This window comes from Rattus rattus, chromosome 7 (assembly GCF_011064425.1).
Source record: "Rattus rattus isolate New Zealand chromosome 7, Rrattus_CSIRO_v1, whole genome shotgun sequence".
Taxonomy (NCBI): Eukaryota; Metazoa; Chordata; class Mammalia; order Rodentia; family Muridae; genus Rattus; species Rattus rattus.
In genome coordinates, this window is record NC_046160.1 from 112,592,645 (window position 1) to 112,619,957 (window position 27,313).

A 27,313-nucleotide genomic window follows, 5' to 3' on the forward strand; every position below is an offset into this window, starting at 1 on the left:
TGGACTATGGTCACATAAGATGTTAGTTTTGCAGGGAACTGGAGGAAGGGAGTCTGGGAACCCCTGTGCTATCTTTAGAGCTTCTGGATCGAAGTTCAACATTTCAAAAAATACATGGAAGATACAAAGGACCACACATTCAATCTACATCAATATCTCCCATAGAGATGGAGAGGTAGAGGCAGGAGGATCAGAATAACTCATCCTTGGCTACAAAGTGGATTCCAGGCCAGCCTGGGCTTCATGAGACTGTCTCAAAAAGAAGGAAAGCTAGTTGTGGCAGCCCATGCCTTTAATCCCTGAACTCAGGGGCAGAGGCAGGCAGATCTCTGTGAGTTCGAGGCCACCCTGATCTACATAGTGAGTTCCAGGCCAGCCAAGCCTACATAGTGAATCCTGTCTCAAAAACAAAACAAAAAATAGCATAAAAAGAAGGCATGATGTCATGTCCCAGCACCAAAGAAACAGACGAGGTCAGATGCTTCCGGCCACATCTTCATGTTCCCATTCTACCTGGCACACTCTGCGGTAGGGGTGTTTATTATTCTGCATCCCCCCCCTTAGGTCTCAGCTGAAGGGTATCCCCTACCCTGGGATCTATTCTCCAACTACCAATACCCAGACCAAGAGCCACTCCTGTAGTGGCTTGAATATGTTTGGCCCATAGGAAGTAGCACTATTAGGAGGTGTGGCCTTGTTGGAATAGGTGTGGCTTTGGGGGAGGAAGTGTATCACTATGTAGGTAGGCTTTGAGGTCTCTGAGGGCTCAAGCCCTGCCCATTGGGGAAAAGAGACCCCTCTTGGCTGCCTGTGGAAGACAGACTCTCCTGGCTGTCTGTGAGGAGAGAAGACAGTCTCTCCTGGTTGCCTTCAGATCAAGATATAGAACTCAAGCTCCTTCTCCAGGATCACATCTGCCTGGATGCTGCCATGTTTCCCACCATGATGATGATGGACTGAACCTCTTATACTGTAAGCCAGCCCCAGTTAAATGTTTTCTTTATCAGAGTTGCCTTGGTCATGGTGTCTCTTCACAGAAACAAAACCCTAACTAAGACAACTCCCAAAACTTATTAGCCTGCTACAGTCCACCAGCCAGACCCACAGACCAGCTGTGTGTCCTTGATGATCCAGACACCATAGCACAGTGACCTCAGTCAACTGTATGCTCAGTATCAGGGTCCACATCAAGGGACCATGTCTTAGTCCACAGCGCTTGAGGGATCGTTTCAGAATGAATCACCAGTGTGCTGATGATTTCAAGAAGAAAGTTCAACTGAACGTTGATGCTGGAACTGATATCATTCATCGAGTCTGGACTGTAAGAGATCATGTGAATCCTGTAACTGTCTCGAGGGTAGGAGGCAGGTGACATCACCAGGACTGGTGTGGTCAGAGGATTGGCCAGCAGCAGCTGTCTGGACAGACACTGAAAGGTGAGTCAATTTTAGACAGAGGAAGTACTAAGTAAGGCAAAGGAGAGAGAGGCTAGCAACACACAGGAAACCCTATGTAACACAAGGCACCTACAGTCCTAGGAAACTGGTGACCCAAGTGGTGCCCTATGGTCCCAGCACTGACTCAGAGGGATGTTCCACACCTATGAGACACTAGTCCCGGCAACCAGCTTTCTGGCTAGAGAAATAAGATTTTAAAGCATTAATGTTTTGTCTAAGAATTTTATTGGTGTGAACACAGCAACTCTTATAAAGGACATTTAATTGGGGCTGGCTTACAATTTCAGAGGTTCAGTCCATTATCACCATGGTGGGAAGCATGGCAGCATGCAGGCAGACATGGTGCTAGAGAAGGAGCTGAGAGGGAACTGTCTCAACACTGGGCATTGCTTGAGCATATATACGAGACTTCAAAGCCCACCTCCACAGTGACACACTTCTTCCAACAAGGTCATGCCTACTCCAACAAGGCCACATCTCCTAACAGTGCTGCTCACCATGAGCCGAAGCATTCAAACACATGAGTCTACGGATGCCATACTTGTCTTAGTTAGGGTTTCATTGCTGTGAGTGGATACCATGACCAAGGCAACTCTTACAAAGAAAACATTTAATTGTGGCTGGCTTTCAGTTTGAGAGGTTCAGTCCATTATCATCATGGCAGGAAGCATGGCAGTGTGCAGGCAGGCATGGTTCTGTAGGAGAAGTTAAAGTTCATCTGGATCCAAAGGCAGCCAGAAGAGGACTCCAATTCCACATCAGGTGAAGTTTGAGCATAGGAGGTTTCAAAGCCCACCTACACAGTGACAAACTTCTTCCAACAAGGGCCATACCTCCTCCAATAAGGCAACACCTCCTTATAATTCTCTATGGCCAAGCATTGAAATACAAGAATCTATGGGGGTCACTTCTAGTCAAACCACCACATGTTTGGATTCATAAATATTTACTGATCATATAGTGGGAAACTGAATTCTTGGTCACTGGAGGAAAGTTTGGAAGGTTGGGAGGCTATTTAAAATTAATCAGATCAGGCATGGTGGAACACTTCTTATTGCCAGCCCTTAGGAGGATCAAGGCCATTTTTAGCCAGACAGTGACAGGCATGGAGGCTCACATTTTTTTTTTTTTTTTTATTTTTATTTTTAATTTTTATTAACTTGAGTATTTCTTATATACATTTCGAGTGTTATTCCCTTTCCGGTTTCCGGGCAAACATCCCCTCCCCCTCCCTTCCTTATGGGTGTTCCCCCAACCCTCCCCCATTGCTGCCCTCTCCCCAACAGTCTAGTTCACTGGGGGTTCAGTCTTAGCAGGACCCAGGGCTTCCCCTTCCACTGGTGCTCTTACTAGGATATTCATTGCTACCTACGAGGTCAGAGTCCAGGGTCAGTCCATGTATAGTCTTTGGGTAGTGGCTTAGTCCCTGGAAACATTTTTTTTAAAAAAAGAAATTATTTATTTATTTTAGGTATAGGATACATTGTACCTGTCTTCAGACACACCAGAAGACGATATCAGATCCCATTACAGATGGTTGTGAGTCACCATGTGGTTGCTGGGATTTGAACTCAGGACCTCTGGAAGAGCAGCCGGTGCTCTTAACCACGAGCCATCTCTCCAGCCCAAGGCTCACATCTTTAGTCCCAGCAGTAGAGAGGTAGAAGCAGGCTGACCTCTGTGCTTTGGTGATCAGCAGGGTCTACCTAGTGAGTTCCATGACAGCTAGGACAGAGAAGTCCTATCTCAAACAATCAGACACTCGAATAAAACCAAGGACATTCTTAGCTACATAACTAGTTTGAGGCCAGCCCGAGGCACACGAGTTCCTATCTCTAACTAGATCAAAAACTAGACTTTAAGGGAAAAGCAGGGGTTTGCCACACTGGGAGCCCCTTTAGGGTAGAAAAAGCCACTCTGAAGCACTCTCTGATTATGCAGATAGAAGCCAAATCCTTCCTCTTCCGCAGAGTAGGGTTGATTAGTGGTCATCCAAGACCAAGCACATCTAGGCTAATGCTGTCAAAGTCATCTTATGAGGGGTACAGTTCCGTCATAATTTCCTTTTGCCCTCCTGCCTTCCTACACATGTCTGGAAGAGAAATCAGGTTCATTATCCAAATTTCCAATTGCCGATTGATGCTGGATGATGGCCTAGCCCACTGTGGGCAGCAGCATCCCTAGGCAGGTGAGCCAGGCTGTGTAAGACAAGCAACTGAACCAGTCAGAGGAAGCCAGTAACTGTCTTTCTCTGTGGACTCTGCTTTAGTTCCCGCCTTCGGGTTTCTAACCTGGAAGATGATATAAACCCCAGTCTGGTTTTGGTCAGTGTCTTATAGCAACAGACAACCAACTAGGACATGCAGTAAGTCAGCAAGACAGCGATTAGAGAGAGAGCAGGCTTCCTGTTTTTTTTATTATTATTATTTTATTTTATGATATATCATTATTCATATATATAATAATACATTATATATATTATATGTTTATTATATTTACTTAATTACTCTGTGTGTACATAGGCAGGCCACAGCGTAAACGCAGAGGCCAGAGAACAACTTCCGTGAGTCAAATCTCTCCTACATCGTGGGTATCGTGAACTTAACGGGGTATCAAGCTAAGCTTGCTTGACCACTAAGCTGCCTCACTGGTCCCCGGCTTGGTGTTTTAGACAAATTCTTGCAAGAACTAACAAGAATCTTCGGACAACTAGTTCTTTCTGAGGGCAGTGCCTTCAATGACCAATGTTCCTTGCATGAGCCTCCGCCTCTTAGCCTCTTCCCGTGTCAGTGTTGTCACACGGAGGACCAAACTCAACACTCTGTAGAGGTAACACTCGAACCTATCAAAGCCACAGCATAGTGCCTGACGAAAAGCACATTAGCTTTCATTCTTGGTATCATCATTGCTGGTGTAGGTAATGACCGTGAAGTTAGAAAGCCCTAGTCCAGGGTGCAGCCCGCTGAAGCCTGCTCACAAGTTCTAAGCACAAACAACTATCACTTATCCTCCTCCGGCTGGCCCTCCCTCTCCTAATGTAGGCAGAAGAAAGTAAAGGGGGTGGTCCCTGGAGACAAGGTGTGTTCCAACAGAGGAGGGTATGGTCACAGTGCCATGCTTGGGCAAGTTATAACACCGGGTCTAAGGACAAGGGCCAGCTGGCTAGGAACACGGCTTTGTTCTGCATCATACAAGAAAGAGGGCTGAGTACATGTTCCACAAGTACAACCAGGAGCGTCTAACATGTAAGGGTTCGTTTAGAAGGTTAGGCTCAATATTCTCTCTTTAAAAACTATTATTTGCTTATAACTTTTAAGTACAAAAAATTAAAAGAGAATCTTAACAGACCTTGATTCCACTGCCTAGGAATGGTGGGCTCATGTCAAGGTCTGATAAAAAGAAGTGACACACACACCCTCAGAATAAGGAGCAGAGATAGGAACGCATGAAAATAAAGTTTCCTTCCCTCCTGCCTTGAATCCTTTGTCCCTCTAAGCACCCCTTTCTCCTCTCCTTTTAACGACAGGGTCTGTTATACCTTAGACTGGCCTTGAACTCTCCATTAGTTAGATCTATTATCAGTTAGACCTAGCTCTGTTAGTTCTGTTGCTGCTGTAACTTGCAGAAGCAGGAGTTTATTTTGGCGTAGGGCTCCAGGGGGAGAGTCCCTAATGATGGAGAGGCTCGACCACAGGTATCCAGAGCAGGAGGCTGAGAGAGAGAGCATCTTCAATGGCAAACACAAAGCAGGAAGGGCGAACCGGAAATGGGTGGGGCTACAAACTCCTTCAACCCACCACAGTAGCCAGAGATGACCTTGTACTCCAATCCTCCTGTCTCCACCTCTGAGAGCTGAGATTACAGGGTCATTCTGCCATGCCTGGTTTTATGTGGTACTGGGGATTAAATCCAGGACACTGTGTGTACTAGGCAAGCATTCTACTGACTAAGCCATAGTCTCGGCCCCACTTTTTCTATTGTGAACCTTGCCAATAATAATAGTCATTAAAAAAATATGAGAAGGCTGGAGACATTGCTCAGCAGTTTAAGAAGACTTGCTGCTCTTCTGAGAACCTGGGCTCAGGATCCAGCACTCGCAGAGGGCATCGCAGAGCTCCTGTAACTTCAGCTCCAGGAGATAGATGCCCTGCTTTGGTCTTCTTGGACACAAACAGAAAGACACACGCACAGAGACACACATATACAGATACAGACAAACACACACAGACACATACACATGGACACACATATACATGTGCACACACAGGGACACACACACAAACACACACATACACAAGACACATACTTGAGTGCGTGCATGCACATACAAACAGGCATACACATACATGCACACAGATACAAACTCAGTGTGTGGGCTCTGAGAGTTTGTAGCCCCACCCACTTCCTGTTCATTCTTCTTGCTTTGGTTTTGCATTTGAAGTTATGATCTTTCAGCACAATACATACAGACACATGCACACACCCACAGACTGAGACACACACACAGTAGTAGTAGTAGTAGTAGTAGTAGTAGTAATAGTAGTAGTAATAGTAGTTAGTAGTAGTAGTAATAGTAGTTAGTAGTAGTAGTAATAGTAGTAGTAGTAATAGTAGTTAGTAGTAGTAGTAGTAATAGTAGTTAGTAGTAGTAGTAATAGTAGTTAGTAGTAGTAGTAGTAGTAGTAATAGTAGTTAGTAGTAGTAGTAGTAGTAATTGTAGTTAGTAGTAGTAGTAGTAGTAAATCTTTAAATCTAAGTCATATAGGTGTGGATATGTATGTGTGGATATCCCTGTTTAAAAAAACTATAAAAATGGATCCCACCATTTCACCTTCTTTTTCCAGCTGTTGTGATAAAATACCGTGACAAAAGCAACCTTAGGGAGAAAGGGTTTATTTAGGCCACAGTTTTGTGTTACAGTCAATCACTGCCAAAGAGTCACAGAGACATGGGCTCAAAGGAGCTGGTCACATCACCGTCAAGAAGCAGAGAGGCAGTGGACGATGCTGCTCAGTTCTCTCTGCTTTGCGTTCAGTCCTGGATCCCCCGCCCACAAATAAGATGGCTTTTCACACATCCATTACTGTAATCTCAACATTCTCCCACAGGCATGCACAGCGAGCAACTCTTCTCCCAGGTCATTCTAGATTCTTCCCAAGGGACAATTAGCATGGGCCGCCCTGCCCGCTGTTTTACCTACTAAGGAACATTCTGACCCCAGCATGACTGCTAAGACTCTGAGAGGGTTGCACAACCTCACTATGCTTTAATCTGTAAAACAGGGCCAGATGACTTGACACAAACAACAGCGGACATATGAAATGCACTGAAGACCGTGTACTCAAGGCATAGTCCATCCCCAGACTGTGGTACCAGTGGTAGTTGACAGAACCTTTAAGAGTTGGACCAAGTAGAAGAAAGTGAGGCCATCTGGAGCAGTCCCAATGAGGGAGACTTTAGGGAATCTACTCTTCCTCTCATTTTTTTTAACTCTCCCCCCCCCCCGGTGGTATGCTATCTCACCACAGAAGCAACAAGGGGATCCACCATGGATTAAAGGCTCCAGAACCATGAGCCAAAATAAAACTGTCCACTTCCTAAATGCTCTTAGGCCTCTGCTGACACGGTTATGTAAACTGGGGGGTTACCAGACCTAAGGCCTCACACATACCAGGCGAGTGTTTCTCTGTCTGAGGAGTTGAGTCCTAGCCCATCTTAGATATTTCTTATAGGAATGGAATAGTGACCGGACAACATGTAAGAGTTTTAGAATGCAGATGGCCCTCAGCACATTGTATTCTTCTTATTTCTTATGTCCCTGGACCCTTTCCATCTTGTCCTATTAGATGCTACCCGGTGGACCAGGACAAAGCCCTTGAGCTCTGAGCTGCCCTGCCCGGAGACTGAGGGGACATCCATTTACGCTCACTATTACAAACAGTCTGAAGAAAAACATCCCTTGGGTATATTTCGAAGGGCGAATGAGCTTGCTCCGTGTGTGTACTCCCAAGACACTCTGCTAGGATCCTCCGAGGCAAATACTGAGTGAGGGTGCCGATACCACAGCCAAACCTGAGAACTAGATAGTCTCAGACTCCATGCACCAGGAAAGAGCAAAGCCCCCTGGGGAGCCTGCCCTCTTCCTGATGGGTAAGCCTGGAGCTCTTCTCTGCCTAGGTTCAGGCAACGGTCTCCCAGGAGCCCAAGAAACAAGAAGTTCTTGGCCCAGACATGGAGACTGCAAAGTTGCTGCCTGCAGCTAACAGATAAAGAAAGCCTGGCCTCCAAATGGCCTGAGGTTCCAGGTTATTTTCCATAGGTTTCTATTATCTGGTCTCCGTTTGGACTCCCAGCCAAGTGGCTCTTGGGAATAAGGACAAGGACAAGAGCTTCCATTTCTCTTCTGTCCCCTCTGGGGGGGAATCTAGACTTTTTAAAGTAGAAACGCAGGCTCCTCACGGAAAAGATCGGTCTGCTTCAAGTAAGGTACCTGCAGGGTGATCCCTAACCACTCCCTGGGTGTGAATGGTGCAGGAGTTCGTAGAGAAGCAGTGGAGAGAAAGGGGAGAGGAAGCAGGGTCTGTCTCAAGGACTATAAGGTCAAGGTCCTCTACTCAGGCACTTATTTTTTTTAAAGATTTGTTTATTTTATGTGAGTCCACTGTCACTGTCTTCAGACCCACCAGAAGAGGGCATCGGATCCCATTACAGAGGGTTGTGAGCCACCATGTGGTTGCTGGGAATTGAACTCAGGACCTCTGGAAGAGCAGTCAGTGCTCTTAACCACTGAGCCATCTCTCCAGTCCCCGACTGTGTGCTTTATAAGCAATGGAGTTTTACTCTAGTTGGTGGTTGTAGAGGCTTAGAAATCTAAAAGTACAGTGGTGGGGAGTTTACGATAATATGGCGGCAGAAATGAACCGCAAGCATGTGCAAAAGGAAACGCACAATACACAAGCTGTAGAGCAGGCTCTGTGAGGCAGAACACTGGCTGCAGAAGCATAAGTTTGCATCCTTACAACTGGGGCATGGTAGAGCGCATCATAGCCCTGGCCCCGTAGCAAGATAGGAGGCAGAGACAAACAAACAAACAAACAACAACAACAACCAAAAAAAAAAAAAAAAAATCCTTGGACGTTTCAGGCCAGCTAGCCTGGTGTACACGACAGCATACAATAAAGCGACGCTGCATCAAACTAGTTGAAGGACAAGGACTAACACCTAACATTGTCCTCCAACCTCCACATGCATGTTGTACACACATACACACACACACACACACACACACACACACACACGAATGCACACACACTGAGTCTCCCTTGACAACTAACCTAGTCTCCTAAGAGTGGGGCTCCTTAGACAAAGACATTCATTCCTCTCAACCTCACTGCCTCCTATGGACCCAATGCTCTGATTGGCACAATTCAATTTCAACACAGGCTTTGGAGAGGACTCAAACCACGGTGGTGTCTGCTTTGCTGAGCGTGCAGGACTGTTCTGAGCACGGCTGGTGCGCCCACGATGGTGCCCTGCAGAGACCCGTGAAGTGCGAGCCAAATGGATAGTTATGCTAAAAGCCGGTAAGCTGGTTGGTGGCCACTGGCTTTCACACAGGATGGATCCTTCTCAAAGCTGCATCTTCAGCCACACAGGCAAGGCCTACCTCTGCTTTGAGGGACTTCTGAGGTCATCTACCTCCTGCAGGAGCACATCGGAACAAAATCGATCATCATGACCCAGGCGAGCCGTATTGTCAGTTGCGCAAAAATGCATTTCGCAAGCATTTGTTTACGCACCAACTCAGCCAGGTGTTCCGCAACCCCTCATCCACTTGGCAGACACAGGAGGCACTGTCCTACTTAGAAGGTTTCACAGACAGGGCACACTAGAATGCCACACAAAGCCAGGTCTTGAGAACGGCACCACCATACAATCCCAACTCGTTCTCCGCGACGTTGTGAAAAGAACACTTTAAGTTCTGCTAGGCCTTTGTCACGGAAACCACTGTGCTGGTTGTCTCAACGCCTGTACAAGGTTCCTGTGCTCCCCACCTGCACTTTGAGACTTTAGGCAGATTATTTTGGCTCCCTGGGTTTAACCTATTCCTCTACCAAAGAGAACCAGAAAACAATTCACAATGTGGCTGCCCTAGCAATGCCAAGCTTAGGTCTTGTTGTCTGGAGGTCCTCTGTTTCTTGTTTCTCTCTGTCTTTTTCTTTCCTTCCTTCTCTGTCTCCCTCCCTCCTTCCTTCCTCTGTTGTTGTTGCTATGTGTTTTTGTTTGTTTCAAGGCAGGGTTTCTCTGTGGAGCCCTGGCTGTCCTGGAACTTGCTCTGTAGAGCAGGCTGGCCTCGAACCCAGAGATTCACCTGCCTCTGCCTCCCAAGTCTGGAATTAAAAATGTATGCCATCATGCTTGGCTTTCCGTGTTTCTAATCCAACTCCAGGCCTCATTCCAGATGACTGGCTCAGTTTAGCAAAGGGAGGCCATTTTATGTGGATGAAATTCCTTTGGGGACTTGAAGGATATATCAAAAGGCCCGACAGGACTCATTATACCAACAACGTGAAACCGTGAAACTAGACCCAAGCATCTGGTTCTAATCAGGTTGCCCTAACAAGGGCCTTGGATGAACATGGACTCACAGATCTGTGGCAGAAACAGGCTGGGAATGTGGCTCCAGGGGAGCATATTGCCTAGTGTACAAAGGCAGTGGTTTCTATCTTTGGCACTCCAAAAGGAAAGGGAGTAAGAATTGCTAAGGGGCTATACCTCAGTGGTACAGGGCTTGACCACTACCAACGAGATCCTAGGTTCGATCCCCGGTGATGGAACACAAGGGATGGAGGGAGGAAGGGAACTGAGCCAAGGAAATGGAAACTTCCCTGATCCTTTCACACGACTCCACTGTAGTACGCACAGACTGGCTGATGCCCAAGCCAAGTGGGGCTTGTTCTCATATGAAGAAACGTACTTAGGAAAATAAAACAGAGGAGAAAAAAGAAACACCAGGACAGTCAGTGAACTGTGGATACTCACAATGGGAGACTAAGGAACTACAGATCTGAGAGGTGTCTGCCTAGCTGGCTGGAAGGGGAAGCTGAAGAGAGCCACGTGACATTTTAGATGAATACAGAACATGACGAATGTTCCTCTCACGGCTTACACATGCGTGAGATCAGACCTAGGCTTCCCATTAGTTGAGTCCCGGTGGGTGGGGAGGCAGAACTAGAGAGGTAAAATGCCAGGTCCATTTTCTCTGAAAGGATATAACACATTCTCTCCTCAATTCTAACCAGTTTTTATCTGTTTAAGAAGATCTCCCCTTACCGGAAGAGTCAGCCACCTGCAACATAGCCAGGAGCAGGGTATGAGTAGTTGAGATTCCAGAGGACAAAGCAGTTATCCAGATCCTTGCTGGTTCTGTGTTCCTTTGAGTAGTCTGTAGTTGCTTTCTAGGTAGTTCTGGGCACAGCACTGAAGGCCTAGATTGTAGTCAATGCAGGGCTATTTAGAAATACCTCAGCTCTTGTTTGTAAGCATCTGGTTGAATTACATTTCCCCTCCTACCCGAAGTTGCCAATCCACGTGACTAGCTTTTGATTAATAAAATGAGAGTGGAAGTGGCCTATCACTAGAAGGCTTTAAAAAATTATTTATTTATGTACTATTTTTAAATGTAGGAGTTCTCTGTCTGTAAGTACAGCCAGGAAGATATCGGATCTCTTTAGAGGTGGTTGTGAGCCCCTGTGTGGTTGCTGGGAATTGAACTCAGGACCTCTAGAAGAGCAGCCAGAGTGCTCTTCAACACTGAGCCATCTCTCCATCCCCAGATGACCAACTTTAAGAATCACCAGGGATGGGGTTGGGGATTTAGCTCAGTGGTAGAGCGCTTGCTTGCCTAGCAACCGCAAGGCCCTGGGTTCGGTCCCCAGCTCCAAAAAAAAAAAAAGAATCACCAGGGATAGGAATGTCCCACATGCCTTGGCTTTCTGTTGCTGTGATAACATATGACCAAAAGCAATTTGAGGACGAGAGGGTTTATTACATCTTATACTTACAGGTCATAGTATATCTTATAAAGAAGTCAGGCAGGAATTCAGGGTAATAACTTGGAGCATGAAGAACCCTGCTGCTGGCTTGTTCCCTCTGGTTCATGCAATCCAGCTTTCTTATACAACCCAGGACCTCCTCCCCAGTGGTAGCACTGCCCACAGTGGGCTGGGATCTCCCACATCAACCAGCAATCAGGACAATACCTACCCCCACACACGGCTCACCACAGGCCACTCTCATATGGTCAAATTCTGAAGACTGCCTCTTCCTACATGGCTTTTGGTTGTTATCAAGGTGCCAATCAGATGTCTTGATCTAGGAATAAGACCAAGAATAACACGGAGCATGGTCCTTGAAGGACCGTTCTCAGTAGACAAGCAGAGTGTGCAAGAAAGAAAACCGCATCATTTTATAGCACTGAATTTGGGACATTGCCTATCACCTCAAGATCTAGCCAAGATGGAGCTGTACACGTGCCCCATGTGACCGTCAGGAAGTGACCTTCTTTCAAATGGGAAATTCACTGTGACATCCTCAACAGCGTTGATGGAGACCATGTACCCCCAGGGTTCCAGTGCAGAGAACTCTGCTCTTCATTAAAGGTGTGAGCACAATTTTAATTAGGAATAGTTAAATGTGTTTCAAAAGGTAGATCACAAAATGGAGCTCTAGAAACTCCCAAAAACCTGCTCTATGAAGCTTCCACTACTGAGCTGAGAAAATACATGGCCGGATGAATGATCAGCCATCAAAAACCTGCTCAGGATGCAAGGTCCACTAGTGGGTGAGAAAGGCATAATTCTCACAAAGCCCAACTCTGAGGGGGAAATTTGTCTCCATGGGGCCTTTCATTCCCTCCCTCCCTCCCTCCTCCTTCTCTCCCCTCTCCATCCCTCCCTCCTCACCTCTACCCCTTCTTGCCTCCCTCCCTCTTGCCCCCTCTCCCTCTCTCCTCTCCCTCCCTCACTTTCCTTTCTTTTCTATGTAGCCCAGATTGGCCTTAAATTCAGGCTCCTCCCTCCTCCTGAGTGCTGGGGACACAGTGTACACCATCGCCTCTGACCCTCCATGACATTCTTGACCCACATATACACCCATCCCCCCACCCTACTCCCCACCCCGGATGTCAGGCTGCACTGACCAAATGGCATTCTTCTATTTGCTTAGTTTTCCCCATTCCGCCCACAGTTTGAGAACGCAGTGCCCATCAGTCTGGGTTAGATGTATTGTTTTAGTCATTATTACTATTTTTTTTTCACTTGTAAATCCGTACAAGCCAGCCATTTTAGTCAGCAAATATCTATACTGTGATCTGTTCTCTCAGGGAGTTAAAATGACCAGGTCAGAGTCCCCATTGCTGAGCCACTAAAACACTCAGAAACAAATACTCGGGAGGGAGGGCTGTGCAGGCAACTGGAGGTCGAGGCCAGTAACCTTCCTACCCACATCCCGACTCTAAATCTTACAATTCACACCTGCATCCCACCTTCTGAAGCCGCCCCGGGCTGACCTCTGCGCATCCTGACATATGTCAAGATTACACGAAGCGTAATAGCCGGTTAAATTATTAATGCAAGAACTGTACAAATAAAAAGCATCATGTTCTTTTATATAGCAATAATTATTACTGTAGGCAATGCAAATTGAATAATAAGAACCGTCAGGGAAGTTCAGCGGTAAGCTAACAATTTCAGCGATCAGACCAAACATCTCTGCTTACGCCGGTTAATGAAATAAAGAGCAGTTGGTTGGCATTTTTTGCTCAGTTAGGCACACAGTCTACAGCCCAGGTAGAGCTAAGAAAGACACGGAGATAGGGTGATATAGGAAAAAAATGTAGTTATGGTGATTTAGCTATACCAAATCCTGAGCAATCTGGACATGACAAAAAGTACCTCGGAACTGAAAAATAACATTCATTTGTGGATGCACCCATACATGTTTACATAGACAGTTCCACATGTGCATATGTTACATGAATTTTCACACACACACACACATCAGTCAGTTAATATAAAGAGTAATAGTAATTCTACTAATTCATATTTGAGGATAATGTTATCTAATGTGATAATAAGCCCAAGACTGAAGGCAAACTGCTTCCCTATGCCTGAAGATCCAGGTTCAATCCCTCATTCCACACTGAGTACAGGGCCAGCATGGGCTACAGGAGAGCAAGCTACGACAACAAAAAGCTACACGGTTTAGACGTCACTGTGAATCGAAGCACTGGGCTCCCCATAGCATGGCCACTCCCCATTCTAAATGAGAGGGTAGCAGGTCCTTCCCTTTTTTACCTGAAATGGGCTCTGACGAGACCCTCCAGGGCCACCTTGTCCTCCAACAGGACTGAGTCCTGCCCAGTTCCACCCCAGTTTATCAGAGACTGGGAAGGAGACAGCGAGTCCCATTCATCAGATTCAACGAACCACTGGGGAGTAATTCAGACTTTCGGTGGCTATTTGGACCTGTTCCCTGCCTCTCTGTTCACCTAGAAAATTATGTGTCACCAGGAGATAGTGTCACTGTGGGGGGTCAGGGGGGAGGTTACAGTCAAAGGCTGTTAAATTTCCTAAGCTTCAAGCACAAACAGAGCCGAGCTGATACACGGGTTTACCGTAGCTGCTATCAGTGCGGCGATCTCGCAAGCAAACACATTTTGTACTAGGGTCTGACCGTTAAAAGTCCAACTGTTGAGAGGCCATTGGACCTGGGCTGTGGGGGACTGCCCTCCTCCAAGGCCTCCCTTCTCCTTTATTGTCTATGTATCATATTAAGCAGGCCGGTTGAAGGTCACTCTCTTGCAACAGCAGTCTATTTTTTATATGATTTACTTTTATTTTATGAATTGGTGTTCTGCCTGCATTGCATGTCTGCGTGTGAGGGTATCATGTGGGTGCTGGACATTCAACCCCCGGTCCTCTGGAAGAACAGCCAGTGCTCTTAACCACTGAGCAGTCTCTCCAGAGGAGACCTAAGAAGTCTACTTCAAAGTAGTTCTTCATAGTCGCAGGAAGACACTCCTTCTCTGACTTCCAGTTCTGTCCCATTAAATCCATATGTGTGTGTGTGTGTGTGTGTGTGTGTGTGTATTTATTATATATATGTGTGTGTATTATATATAGATGTGTGTCTATTTATTATATATGTGTTGTGTGTGTGTCTATTATATATGTGTGTGTGTCTATTTATTATATGTGTGTGTCTACTTATATATGTGTATCTATTTATTATATATATACACGTGTGTGTCTATTTATTATATTTATGTGTGTGTGTCTATTTATTATATATATGTGTGTGTGTCTACTTATTATATATGTGTGTGTGTCTATTATATATATGTGTGTGTGTCTATTTATTATATGTGTGTGTGTCTATTTATTATATATATATTGATAGGATCTCATGTAGCTCAGGTCAGTCTATGTTTTTCTATGTAGCTGTGGAGGACCTTGAGCTCCCAACTTTCCTGCTTCTACCTCCCAAGTGCTGGGACTACAGGCGAGCATCACCACACTTAGTTTATGTGGGGCTAGTGACTGAGCACAGGGTACTCTGCATACTAGGCAAGCACCCTACCCTGGCTCCGGCTCTAGCCCTGACTGCAGATGCTCTTACTATGCTGATACTATCATTGGCGCCGCTCCAAGCATAGAACCTAGCCCTGAGATTGGGCCCCACAGACTCAATCCCAGATTAACATTCCATTATCCATGGAGGCCCTTCAAATGCATTTACAAGAGATAGAGCATTAATCACGGTGACACAGGACAACACACGAGGGTGACAGGTACAGCGCAGATCAGCAGGCTGAGCACCATACTGCTCTTGGCAATCAGGGGAATGGCCTCTCTCTGGCGCTGCAGGGGGCGGGATGGCCAGATGTCACCCAGGAGATAAACATGTGAGCGCATAGTCTTAACCCATGGTGCCATGAACAGATGCCCACTCATCAAATACTGCCTGCTCTCCTGAAGCCAGGAAGAAAGTCTTAATTGCTGGCGTGCCTCTAAGACCTGCTAATCTTCCTTTTAATAAGGATAAACCCTGGGCTTTGGGCCTTCAGTAAACGGCAACCTAAGACCGAAAGGTGGCTAGGCAAGGAGACGAGCAGTGTCAGGAAGTGGGAGCAGGAGAAGAGCCAAGGGTCCCCAGATAGAGATCTCACACAGCACGGAGACTGCAAAAGCAGTAGTGCCTGGTTTAACCTCAGCGCCGTATTCCTTAGGGGGCATCTCTACAGCATTACTACACCAACCTGCGCGGTCCAGCCTGCCACACACCTAGCCTAGGTAACTGCGTACTTCTCATTCCTACACTTCAGGCCTACGCAAAACGCAGAACATTGCCACACTGAGCACTGTAAGCCACAGCTTTCTTATATGAGTGAGTGGGAGGGGTAGGGGGAGGGAGGGTAAAAATGTGGTCACTGTCAAAGGTGGATTTAAGGTATGCTGGCACTGCTTGGCCCCGTTACATCATACGACGTCACCGTAGCCTTGGTTCTGAACACGCAACACAGGCAGCTTGTATCCCGCTCGCTGTCGTATCATAGACAGACTTGATTCGTTATACAAAATAAATAAGCACATCCACCTAATTAGTATGCAAACTGCTTTTGCCCTTAATAGGTGATAAAATCCCATTATAACCAGGGAGTTATTTTTAAATGTTTTTATGATTTATGAACAGTAACCATTTCCTTTTGTGTACCAAATCTAATTTACTTATATACCCAGGGTCCTATAATAGTCCTCAGGCAAAAAAAGGAGTCACAAGTGGGAAAACTTTAGCCTGTACTGGGAAAGACAAGCACAACAAGCCTTACCCAGGAGAGGCAGATGAGCGCAGAAAGAGCTGGGTGAAAACCAGGCAGTAGGAACGCTCAGCTTTAGTGTGACCTTAGGGGACAGGCAATCCATCATGGCCAAGGGGCCATCACGTAGCACAGGCGTACAGCCAAGGGGACCGTGTACACTGCCACTTTCTACTTTGCCAAGTAAGGACACTGATCTCCACGTTCATGTGCTTATTTTCCTTTTCTCCTAGCCACTCAAATGGGAAGGAGGTCATACTTGAACAGCTTTTTGCATAATTTTCAAAGATTTCTTTGTGTGTGTGTGTGTGTGTGTGTGTGTGTGTGTGTTTCACATATGTCTGTGCACCGCGTGCATGCGGTGTCCAAGGGCCCAGAAGTTGGCATTGGATCCTTTGGGACTGGAGTTATAGACGATTGTGGGCTGCCATGTACGTGCTGGGAATCAGACCTGGGTCCTCTGCAAGAGCAGCTGGTGCCCCTAACCTCTGGGTTATCTCTAGCCCTCTGTGCACGTAGGGAGTGTCTATTTCCTGTCAGAAGGTTAGCTCGAGCAGGCACTTCAAGATTCCCCCTGCTTTCCATTCAGGAAGCTCCAAGTGTTCTGGAGGGGACGAAATGTCTGATCTCGCAAGTGTCTTCTCTTTACTTCTTTATTTTGGCAGGGGAGGGAAGCAAACCTGAGGTCTTCAATATGTTCTTCTACTGTGCTACCTCTGAGCTACACACGCCCCAGACTCATTAGATGTATTACTTACTTAGTTCTTATTTCTCCTTTCACTTACCAATCCCTGCTGGCTGGGGTGGCACATGCCCTTAGTCCCAGTCCCCTGGAGGCAGAGGCAGGTGGATCTCTACCAGTTTGAAACCAGCCTGGTTTATACACCCAGTTCCAGGACTAGCAACACCCTATGTCAAAATAGTTAAAAGGAATCCCACAGTTCATATGTCCTTATCTTCCTTCAGAGAATCTTTTGTGATATGCTTTTTCTCAAGTGTTATAAATCCGTTAGAAACAAAACCAAAAAAGGGCTGGGCAGGGTAGCATATACCTTTAAAACCAGCACTAGGGAGGTAGAGAACGGCAGGTCTCTGTGAGTTCGAGGCCAGCCTGGTGTACAAAGCAAGTTCTAGGACAGCCAGGGCTGTTACACAGAGAAACCCTGTCTCGAAAAACAAATAAAACAAACAAACAACAAAGCGGGAATCCATACATTTTATAAAGGACTCATTTTCATTTCAACCCTTGATAAGAGCATAGCGTATAAACTTTGAACTAAACAATGTCTGACTATACTGGCTGAGAACCTATCAGCAAAGAGAGAGAATGGCCTTCTTTGCAGGCAGGAGTAGCAGGAACAAGAGGCAGACTTCCCTTCCATGGGTCTTAATCCAGTCCCTAGCCAGCCAGGACCACCAAAGGGAAGCAACTCAAAGGTTCTGCGCCAGAATCAGGACTTGCAGCAACAAAGAAGGATGTAGGTCAGCTTAATTTCCAAGTTCTTAGAAGACAAAGACCACGGGTATGAGTGTGGCCTGCCCCGGGCCCACCACTTACCTTGTATAAACAGACATCTAGTCAAAATGTTTACGATAATATTAAAGAAAACAATGGGAAGAAAAAGAAATCCTGTGACAGGCATAAAAAAAAAAAAAATCGAATTCCCTTAGTGCTTGAAAATAGCCTAGCTGGTTTCTCCATCCTTGTGAAGGGCTTACAAAGTGCTTTAAAGACTAACAGTTGTTTGTTAAATGAATAAGGGAAAGAATTCTCATATCTGATTTGCTATCTTTTGATACATAGAAACAACTGACATCTTTTAGAGCAAGTCACATTTAAGTTATATATATATATATGTGTGTGTGTGTGTATGTATATATACATGTATATATATACATATTTAATCTCACAATTTTCCGTCTGGCCACATACACTCTCAGGTTACACCAATTAGAAGAATTTTAAGAGCTACCATGAACTAAGTATTTAGTATCTTCTGAGCAGCATGTCAAGTACTTAATGAGTAATTTCATTCTCATCATCTCCATAAAGTAAACAAGTTGCAGCAATTGCGTCCAAGGTCATCTGGCCAGAAAGCAGAAGGAAGGAGTCCCAGGATGTATTAGTTACTTGTCTGTTGCTGTGACAAAATACCTGACAAAGGCAACTCCGGGAAGGCAGGGTTTGGGGGCTCACACTGTGAGCACAGGGCCAGTGGAGGAAGGGAAGCCTCGCTGGTAGGGGGAGGCAGGTGGCTACATTGTATCCAAGGTCAGTGTTTGTGCTTTAGCTTCTTCCCCCTATTTAATCAGTCTGGGTCCTCTGCTCTTAAAACGGCATCCTCTATATTTAGAGTGGGTCTTCCCACACCAATTAACCTAATGTAGAACCTTCCTGGAAGACATGCCCAGAGGTTTGTTTCTATGGTGATTCTAAATCCCACCCCCTACCCCCAAAGTTGACAAACTAGATTAGTCATCACAGAGAATAACAGTTAAAGGTTATGTCTGGATCCCCTCACTGCTTTAGACTGGGATCTTAGGACCACTCCCTAAAACCAACCTTCACACATATTTTCAGACCTACGTTTGGTTATGTCCATTAAACCCAGACCCCCTCCCCACCCTGCCTCCCCTCCCCCACCCCCCTTTCCTGGAAGCCAGGGTTGTTTTCATTGAGTCTGACAATCCCATTTGGCCTCTAAATCTTGTCCATGGCTCTAGAACAGCCCAGAAACACTGTCATTCTGCTCTACCTGCCTCTGTCCCCAGCATGAGCACAGTTCCAAGACGCCCCGGGGTAAACCAAAAGGCAGATCTTTGATGGGCTCAAAATAAGCTGTCCAGAATGCTCACCCTTCAGCTGGAGCTAGAGATGGCAAAGAGACAAGTGGAATCTGCCCCCGGTCACTCTGCTGCTGTCTTATTCTGTGACTCCCATGGCCCTCAAATTTCTTGATATGTATCTTATAAATTCCCATCTCTTCCAAATGATGGGGACCAGCAAACACGAGAGTCAAAATGCTTTCTGAACAAATCAAATTGCTTCTAAAGATGTTAGATGCATTCTTTGGAAGGGTGCAGGGTTTGGAAACTGTAGCCAGTATTCACCAAGCCCAAGCATCCAGCCCCTCTGTTTGGTGTGTGTATGGTTTATATGAATCAAACACTCCCAGGGAACACCTGGAGTCCTTACTGAAGGTACAGACAGGGCAGACAGCAGGCACGTGGCCCGGAGGTCTCGGAATCAGATCTCGGGAGAATTCTGTAGCTTGGGTTTTATTTTTTTTTCCATCTTTATTAAATTGGGTATTTCTTATTTACATGTCAAATGTTACTCCCTTTCTTGGTTTCCATGCCAACATCCCCCTAACCTCTACTCCTCCCCTTCTATATGGATGTTCCCCTCCCAATCCTTCCCCAATGCTGCCCCCCCAAGACTCCCGTTCACTGGGGGTCCAGCCTTGGCAGGACCAAGGGCTTCCCCTTCCATTGGTGCCTTACTAGAATATTCATTGCTATCTATACGGTTGGAGCCCAGAGTCAGTCCATGTATAGTCTTTGGGTAGTGGCTTAGTCCCTGGAAGCTCTGGTTGGTTGGCATTGTTGTTCATATGGGGTCTCAAGCCCCTTAAAGCTCTTTCAGTCCTTTCTCTGATTCCTTCAACAGGGGTCCCATTCTCAGTTCAGTGGTTGGCTGCTGGCATTCGCCTATGTATTTGCTGTATTCTGGCTGTGTCTCTCAGGAGAGATCTACATCCGGTTCCTGTCAGCCTGCACTTCTTTGCTTCATCCATCTTGTCTAATTGGGTGGCTGTATATGTATGGGCCACATGTGGGGCAGGCTCTGAATGGGTGTTCCTTCTGCCTCTGTTTTAATCATTGCCTCTCTATTCCCTGCCAAGGGTATTCTTGTTCCCCTTTTAAAGAAGGAGTGAAGCACTCACATTTTGATCATCCGTCTTGAGTTTCATGTGTTCTAGGCATCTAGGGTAATTCGAGCGTTTGGGCTAATAGCCACTTATCAATGAGTGCATACTATGTGTGTTTTTCTGTGATTGGGTTACGTCACTCAGGATGATATTTTCTAGTTCCATCCATTTGCCTATGAATTTCATAAAGTCATTGTTTTTGATAGTTGAGTAATATTCCATTGTGTAGATATGCAACATTTTCTATATCCATTCCTCTGTTGAAGGGCATCTGGGTTCTTTCCAGCTTCTGGCTATTATAAATAAGGCTGCTATGAACACAGTGGAGCATATGTCTTTGTTATATGTTGGGGCATCTTTTGGGTATATGCCCAAGAGAGGTATAACTGGGTCCTCAGGTAGTTGGGTTTTGTTTTATATTTGGGTTTCATTTATGACTGAAGCATGACTTTCTCTGATAATAAGTAACTCATGGCTAATACTAATTGCCTAATTTTAATTATATTTGACTTCCGTCACACATGTTGTAAGCAAGCCATCAGGGCACCAACCAGGGCAAGGGATCTGTGGCTGTTCTAAGAGTTTTAGTGTCTGAGTATTTTACCATCCCCAAAACACAGGGCTCCAGCCGGCCTCTCTTGTCCTTAAAAAAAAAAGGACTCGAATAACCAGTAAATCACAGAGAAGCACACAGGTCCAACCCTTACACCCTGTAACCTCACGGTCATCTTTGCATCCTCAAGCAGCAGCCTCCATTTTGAACTTGTCTCTCTTTTTGCTCTCTGGACTCTCTCATTTTCTCTATTCATTCAGGGGAGGGGGGCACGGACCCATAAACGTCATTTCATATTCTGAGCAATTCGCTATAGGCAACTACACCATTACTTTGTACAAATAAATTTACATAAATCATTATTAGGATGCTCTATCTTGGCAACACTATTTGGTTCCCAGAGCACAAATTAAATGCATGCTTAAAGTGGAATATTTTAAAGTTATTTCTATATTGTTTATGAGACAAGATTAGAAATTTCTACCTAGTTTTTCTCTCAGAACGGGAGCATTTTCTTTATGTTTGTACATCTCCAAGGCAGGTGTGTGATATCCTAGGGGTGGGTTTCTTGAAGCGAGCAGCGCAAGCTGACTACCACGTGTGGCTCGGTGTTCAGCCTCTGGTCCTTCTGAGCTCATGGGTTTGGTTCGGAACGCTCACCAGGAAGGATCCAGGGAAGGGACAGCATGGTCTTGCATTTTGTTGAGCAGCCTTTTGTTTAATAGGCTTTTGTTCTGCAGGCTGTCCGGTCTGTGCTGACTGTGGTTAAGCCCTTTATTCACATAGGGTCATATGCAGCCCAAGCTGGTTCGGAACTTCACCGTGTAGCCAATGAGGATATCCAGTTTATACGTTGTATTTCAGGCTGAGCCTAAGACTTTAATAGGCTAGGCAGGCACTCTACCAACCAAGGTCTACCTACACACTTTTCTATTTCATTATTTAATCTTTTTAAAAACAAATTTTTTTTAGATTTGTGTATGTGTGTGAACTCGCATCAATGTCTGTGCACATGTGTACAGAAGCCAGGAAGCCAGGACAGAATGTCCAGGCAATGGAAACAGAGTTACGGGCAAGTCCTAAGTCTCCATGAAGGACCCGGGAACTGAATCAAGAGTAACAAGTGCTCTTTTCATTGTTGCTTGTTTGTTTCAAAACAGGGTCTCACTGTGTACGTAGCCCTGGCTGTCCTGGAACTCACTATATAGACCAAGCTGGAACCCATAGAGATTCACCTGCCTCTGCTCCCAAGTGCTGGAGTTAAAGGTGTGTGCCACTACGTCTGGCACACAGTAGGTGCTCTTAGCCATGTATTTCTCCAGCACTGACACAGTCAAACAGTTATTGTTTATTTATTATTATTACTGTGCTATTATTGTAAGTGTGTGTGTATGTGTGTATGTGTGTGTGTGTGTGTGTGTGTGTGTGTGTGTATGTGTGTAAGAGGAGAGGAGAGGGCACTCCCACTGTGTGCAAATGATGGTCAGAGAAGAACCTTACAGGGTCAGTTATGGGGGACTGAATTTGAATTTCAGTCATCCAGCTTACCTCGTTTGAGAGCAAGTGCCTTCTTTTAAAAACAGATTTATCTATTTATATCGATGTATACGGGTATTTTGTCTGATTGTCTGTCTGCATACCAGAAGAGGGAATTGGATCCTGTCCAGTTGTACATGGTTGTGAGCCACCCTATGGTTGCTGGGAATTGAACCCTTGACCTCTGGAAGAGCAGCCAGTGCTCTTAACCACTGAGCCATCTCTCCAGCCCCAGGATGCACTCTTTATTCTTACTACAGTCACCCTTGGCTCAGCCAGTCAGGCCCTCCGACCTCCAGCTTTTTTTTTTTTTTTTTTGGTTCTTTTTTTTGGAGCTGGGGACCGAACCCAGGGCCTTGAGCTTCCTAGGTAAGCGCTCTACCACTGAGCTAAATCCCCAGCCCCCCGACCTCCAGCTTTAACTACAGACTTCACTCCAGTATCATATAATCCCACCAGCTTGGGGGAAAACATTGGCAAAATGAAACTAGCTTACTCATGGTAACCGTGCGACACTTACTTGACTTAAAAACCAAATATTTATTTGCTTTAGAATAAGAGAGCTCATATCTAGTGCCAAAGAAAAAGAAGAAAAGTTCCAAGATTCAAGGTTTTCGTTCATTTGGTACCCATCTATTCCAACATTTTGGTTATTCCGGGAAACCTGGTACTTTATGTGAAAGCCACACTAATAGTACATGTAGGTTCCTGAAATGAAATCTCTCCAGTGATGTATTTAGATGTAATTGAAAGTTACAGAGATACCTGGAAAGTCCAGCTAGAGTGCGACTGGTTCCCTCCCACCCCCCTCTTTTCTTTGTTAATCTACTCATTATACCACCAGATTTTCTTAATGGGAAACGAGTTCCCACATCTCAAACTTTGCATGTGTCACACTACTCTGGGCCAGGAGACGGCAAACTTCTGCAAAAGGTCAGGTAGTAAATATTTTACGGTGCGTGCTCTGCCTATCCAACCTCCTCATTGTAGGGCAAAAGCTGCCTTCATAATGCAGAATGAATGAGCACAGGGCTATGCCCCTGGTGAAACCCTACTTCAGAGACACGAATGTGTCGATTCCATACAGGGTCCCAGCAACACAAGCTGGCTTCGAACTAACTACATAGTGGAGAATGACCTTACACTTCCAAGGTCTTGCTGGGCTTACCACACCTGGGTTTATTCACTGTTAGGGATGCAGCCCATTAAGTCTCAAATCCTGGGATAAATGGCTTAGGTGCCCATTTAACATACAAATTCAGACCTGGCCTCCAGGTTATCCCAGCATCCCTCAGTCTCTACCTGCTACAGGGTATGGCTGGCATCTCCACCCTCTATCCCCCCACCCCCACCCCATCTGCTTGAACCAACTCTCCAGCCCAAGGTCCTCCCCGCACCCAGAGGCCCCTCCCTATATAATCTAGCCATTTTGGTTACCTGCCCATTGTTTTAACCTTAGCTTGAAAGTGGCCCCTTTGAAGGTTAGGTACTGGTCTTACACAGTGTCTGTTGCATCCAGGGCCTCCTCACTCTGTGGGTAATCCAAAGCACTTTGAGGATGGAGGGGTGAGTTTGCAAGAGAAGAGAAAACAATAGAGACAGGCGGGCAAGCGGAAAGACCACCAGCCAAAGCTATACAACAGTGGCGCTGTCCCCAGGCAAAGTCCCCATGGTCACAGGATGGCGGTTTCCCCATGTGGCTCTACCCTAGGACCTTAAGCAGCTCAGGCCTTGAGGAGAGATCTGACTTTGGCTGGGACAGGGGATCAGGGATGAGACAGCTATGTATCCCCTGGGCACACTGAGGGCTCGGTCCTGCCTTCCTGTGTAAGCGTCACGTCCCTCTCCTTACTTCTGCCTGGCCCCGTGATCCTCAGAGACTAAGTCATCTGAGACGCCTCTAGCTTCACAGATTCCTCAGTGGTTATTTTAACCTCAAATCTGGAAGTCTGTGGGTTCCCTGAAGCAGAGACCTATACTTACTGCCCGGCCTCCACCCCAAACTGAGCCCCAATGTCTGTCATGTTTGGGGCTGTGGACCTGGCAATCCTGAGTGATCCCTGAAGATGGAAAAACAGCCTTGTGCTACCTCATCCCCACCTGTCCCGAGTACAGAAAACAGACACTCAGTAGTCTCCTCTGAACACAACCGGTACAGCATCAGAAGGATGAAGACAGTTCGCACGCACGGCATTCTGGGAAAGGCGGTGATGAACACAGAGGCACAGCTTATTTACCAGTCTGTCTCCACATGAAAATTCCCAGCAATGTCCATGTGGTTTCATGGGTCCAAGACACACAGAATTTTAAATAAAGATGTGACTGGAGGTCTTTCCATTATCTTATTGCCTAAATTGGATTGACCACCCTGTCAGTCTATCAGCTTCGTGAACTGATCATTAAGAAGATGGGGGGCGGGGGGGGGGAAGAGCAGCAATGGAGGGAGACGCAATCAACTTGGTATTTGCATTTAAATATAGCTCCGGTTATTTCATTGATTCGATGCAATCTGCTGAGGTTCGGTGGCTGGGGAAGGACCACGAGAGAGTGTGATTACCTGAGTCAGAATGGGTCCAGGAAACGGAGGTCAGCATCTCTCCAGAAAGGACAAAGGTGCCTTCATAATCACTAGACGACACTTCTAGAGGCTGCTGGAGTGGGGCAGAAGAGAGACAGGATTAGACTAAGGAAGCAGAGAGTCCTCAACACCACAATGCCTGACCCCAGACAGATGACACACTTCAGTGAAAAGCAGGTTGCCCAAGAGCCTCTCAGTTCCTGGATAGTGAAGAGGTGAGGCCTTCAGGATGGAGTGGTTTTGAAACTGCTTCTGGGGCACGAGAGGGCCCAGAAATTTGAAAATACATGCCATAGACATTGTGACGTTATTTGATTTGCCACAAAAGCCATCCAGACATCCCTGAGACCATTTTTCTTTTATAAGAGCTACTTCTGAAATACTTGTCTGTCTAAAGAAAAACTGCCAGAGGCCATGTGTTCAAGGCCAACCTTAATCCATCTACCCAATGACTCATTGTAAAATGAAGTCTCTCTAGTTCTAGTAGGGACTACCTCGTTTAACCCACAAGTTAGTGGGTCCCAGTTAACCCTGGACAATAGAAAAGTTTGCACATGAGTAATGTGTAATGGTTTCTGCTGGAAGTTAATTTTTGGTTTCTAAGGCCTTAAGACATGGTGGTCCATGCCTGTAATCCCAGTACTTAGGAAGCAGGCACAAGAAAATCAGAATTTTAAGGTCATTTTTTAGCTACGTATTAAGTTGGAGGCTACCGTGAAATATATGAGATTGCCTCAAACAAACAAACAAACAAATCCTAGATGGACAGGAGAACACAGAATGTCCTAACTAGACTCTTCTTTGGGAGACTCAGTAACCAGATCTTGCCAGTTATTGAGGATCCTGGTGATCTGAGTGAATCAAGATCAATTCCAAATACAGAGAAGCAAGATGGAGGGAACCATGGCCTCCAAGCCACGTGTAAAGGCTACTCGGCCTGCACCCTCCTTGGTTTATGCTAGGAAACCCTTGTCCTGTGAATGAGATATTTAAAGATTTCAATGCCCGGTTTGGTTTTTAGATTTTACGTTTTATATTCACTAGTCTGCATTTTCCCACAAAAGAAGCTCTCAGCTGCTTCAAGGAGTCACAGCTCATGGTCTGCCCAGAAGGAACACAGAAGAAAATGTTAAGGCCAGCACAGGAATCTGGATGTCACTGCAGTCCAGGGTGTTTCAGTCAAGGAGCGAATTGCTCTCACAATTCTCAAAGTCCTGACACCTTTTTGGTTTTAATATTATAAAGCATCCCAGGTTGACTGTGGTGGGCGTCTATCCCACCCAAAGCTACAAGCATACCCAACATCTCCAATTGGAGAAAAGGAACGCTAGTGTTCAGTTATTGCTCTTGCTTCTAGAACATAGACATAAGTAGACATCACCATGGCTTCATTTCTTGATGTCAGTTATCTATGACGGGACTGGAGGCCACACCAAGGCTTCTGTTGAAAATTTTAGAAATCAGAAAGAACTATGAAATCTCCTTGTTTCTTGCAACTCTTCCTTCTAACCATGCAAAGTCTGGATCCCCTACACCACACTGTGTGTGTGTGTGTGTGTGTGTGTGTGTGTGTGTGTGTGTGTGTGTGTGTGTGTAAAAGAAGGGTTAGGGTAAAGCACCTGCCCCCCAAGTCTGACACCCTGAGTTCAATCTTAAGAACCCACATTTAAAAAAAAAAAAAAGCCAGATGTGGTGACAAACATCTGTAATCCCAGCACTCCTGCCTTTATATAAAGTCCACAGAGAATCAGCAGTCAGCAATTAGCAGCAGACACAAGAGATCTTGCTCTAACCCCGGTGCAGGGAGAGAGATGACTCCCAAGAAGTTGTCCTCCGGCCTCCGTACACACCCTGTGACACTCACACACACCAACCAGATCTTTTCTAAAGAAAGAAAAGAGAGGCGTTGACCTGCCTCACCTCTGTTCAGACGGAGATAAGAAAACAGACGGAACTGCTGTGCAGATCATAGCACACAATCTCTCACAGACTCTACTCTTCATTGAGACCTTGGGTATTAATTACCAACTTGGCTTTCCATTAGCCTTTGAAAATATAAAACTCAAATCTTCCGTATGCCCTCAAGACTCTCCAACGTTTGCAGATATAGCAGTTTTGAGGAACAAACTCGGTATCAACCAAGCCACTCTCCCTAGAAACATTTCAAGGTAAATTCTTTCCTCAGATTTTTTTTTCATCAGATGTTACGCCTCTGACCACAGCCAAGTATCCAGTTATCTTTCAGCAGCTCCTGAGAGCACAGCTCAGCCTTCAGCAACGCCGACATATACGATGGTGATAATTTATCGCCTCTGCAGTAGTTTAGTCCCAGATGGACCATTTACTAATTTATTTCCATATGTAACTGACAGAGAGATT

The 27,313-nt window shown here is 45.8% G+C and overlaps 1 protein-coding gene across 7 annotated transcripts in view; it reads right to left on the bottom strand.

Moving 5' to 3' along the window:
- Foxn3 (forkhead box N3) overlaps nt 1–27,313 on the bottom strand; it is a 375,175-nt gene that overhangs the window by 244,718 nt on the left and 103,144 nt on the right. For 6 of the 7 annotated variants that reach the window (XM_032908258.1, XM_032908265.1, XM_032908263.1 and 3 more), the window contains exon 2: nt 24,914–25,007. The gene's annotated coding sequence lies outside the window, so the exon portion shown is untranslated. The remainder of the gene's footprint in view (nt 1–24,913; nt 25,008–27,313) is intronic. The other variant, XM_032908259.1, reaches the window with a different exon arrangement.